Source organism: Cyprinus carpio, chromosome A7 (genome assembly GCF_018340385.1).
Source record: "Cyprinus carpio isolate SPL01 chromosome A7, ASM1834038v1, whole genome shotgun sequence".
Taxonomy (NCBI): Eukaryota; Metazoa; Chordata; class Actinopteri; order Cypriniformes; family Cyprinidae; genus Cyprinus; species Cyprinus carpio.
The window spans coordinates 5864677-5867210 of record NC_056578.1 but is presented as its reverse complement, the minus strand read 5'-3'; positions in this window follow the sequence as shown (position 1 = coordinate 5867210).

The following is a 2534-nucleotide window of genomic DNA, read 5'->3' as shown; positions in this document are numbered from 1 at the left end:
TTAGCATTATGCCAAAAAAAAGCAAGATTGTGATTCTCTATTACAACATAATGTCTGCATGACAATGTAGGTCACCACACTGGACTGTCTAATGCGGAATACCACAAACAAGTAGGTTGTCATACCGGTAAGTTATCATAAATTTGATGAAATATGTTGAAATGTTTGAATAAATATAAAAAAATAATAACAATAATAATTTGATGCATTATTTCAGTTCTCCCCTGACTCTGGTCCACTCTGGTCTACTATTGCCATCAGATTGTTTTTTTCTAAGGGAGATTTGATGCTTTATGCGGCTGCTAATATAAAACAGATGTTGCTCAAATTCAGTGTGAAAGTTATAATCACTGATTCACTCCAGCAGAAACGTTCATGCCGTGATCCGAGGCACTGCTGTCAGCACTGGCGTCTGAGAGTCTGTGATACTGAGCCATCTTTAGAGGAAAAATATTGAATCTTAATGAAGTGTCCGTGATATTTACACTTTAAATATTATTGATTGAGCCCTTTTAGTGTTCATCGTATAATGCAACTGAATCCTGTAAGATCTCCTTATGAATCTTACCTTCCCTTACCTCATGAACAGTTAAATGTTCCCCACTTATGGAATAAAAATGTGCAATATCCTTATATTTATTTGTTACCCTTCCATCCTAGTAAATCCCTGCATCTCACTCTATTCTATTCCAATATCATCTATAGCACAACTGTTCATACAATTTATTTATTTTTCGATTTATCTTTCAATATTTGTCTTCTTTTTTTTTTGGTCTGTGTGTTGTTTTTGTCACCATGTACTGGAACCTTATGTCACTAAAACAAATTCCTTGCATACTTGGCAATAAAGCTCTTTCTGATTCTGATTCTGATCTTTAATTCTGTCATATCTTGTTATTGAATTGCCAAAATACAAAGGACAGAACTTGATGGGTGTTTTTGTCCTCCTTAAAATCTTGAAAGTGCTGGTACAATCATCCGTACTGGCCTTCCCACCCTTCAAAAACAAGGAGACGATCTGGGAAAATCCCAGTGGACCTCACATCTAGAGGCCACTGCTCCAGTTGCGTGAGCAAAAGCTTTTCACTATTTAGATTTGAAACATTAGGTCTTCATTGCTGGCATGCTATATTTTTAGCATTTGTAAACAAGAACAAGAAGAAAGATCATAATGTTAAGAATGTTTAAGCACTTTAGAAATGTTTGACTGCATATATCGTTACCATGAAGTATAAGGTTATATCTGCTTTTTTATTTTATTTATTTATTTTATTTTTGTATTTATTTATTTTATTTTTGTGTCAAATTTAGACTATATTCTCTTTATTCTGTGACAACCTATTTACATTTTTTTTTCTTAAGTTGTGTATATTTTGGGAATGATGTATGAAACAGAATTGTCCCCCATATCATTTTATTTTATTTTATTTTATTTTTTGTTGCTATATGGAATGCAAAAATTTTGAGGCGCAATGTCTGTCTATCTATCTATCTATCTATCTATCTATCTATCTATCTATCTATCTATCTATCTATCTATCTATCTATCTATCTATCTATCTTAAATCTGTTCAAGTCCATGCATCTTTGTCACATCTATATACTTTTTATTTTATTGTACATTTAAAAAACACACACACACACACACACACACACACATATACTGTATATATAACAATAAGATTAAAAAAAAGTATGAAAAAGTTACGAAAAAAAGTATATTAAAGTTAAATAAATCTGTTCAAATCCATTCATTTTTATACATTATGCGTCCTCTGGTGGTGTGCAAGAGAAATTACGTGAATATAAAATAGGTATTAACTGGGGTAAATTATGGACATGTTGTTTTGAATCATGCCTTCTGAAATCTATATGTGCCGCTTTAACACAGAGAGCTTGAGTATCAGATTTATATTGGCGTAAAATGACCAGCAGCCAGCTGACCAATCAAATAGCCCTCTGGAAACGTGTCGATAATCTGGCAGACTGGGACAAAAACAGGTTCTGTTATATGGACAAACAAACAAACAACTAATGTTTTAACCAATTAATGTTTATTTATTTATGTTTCTCCTAGCTATACCGTAGTAAAATCTGACCACACAAAAGATTATGCAGTACAGGCTACAGCGATCATTCTCACTCAAAGCAACATTTATAGTTCGAATTGCCAGATAAAATTGGCATAGTTTAAAAGACTATGCCAACTTATATGCAATTATATTCATATGAAATCTCAAAATCGAAAACACAAAGATTAATAAAAGTATCAGAACACATACACCCGGCGCATGCTTAAATCACGCGTCCCCTAAATAAAGAAATGCATCCATACATAAATAATTCAATCAAGCAATCGACCAATCAATCACAGTGGCCACTTTGACAAATATTACAGTTTTTAGAATTTGGTTCAGCTTTTCCAAATAAAGCCTTATTATTATTATTATTATTATTATTATTATTATTATTATTATTATATTATATTATTATTATTATATTATTTTAGTTTCGATTTCGTTTTGTACGTTCAT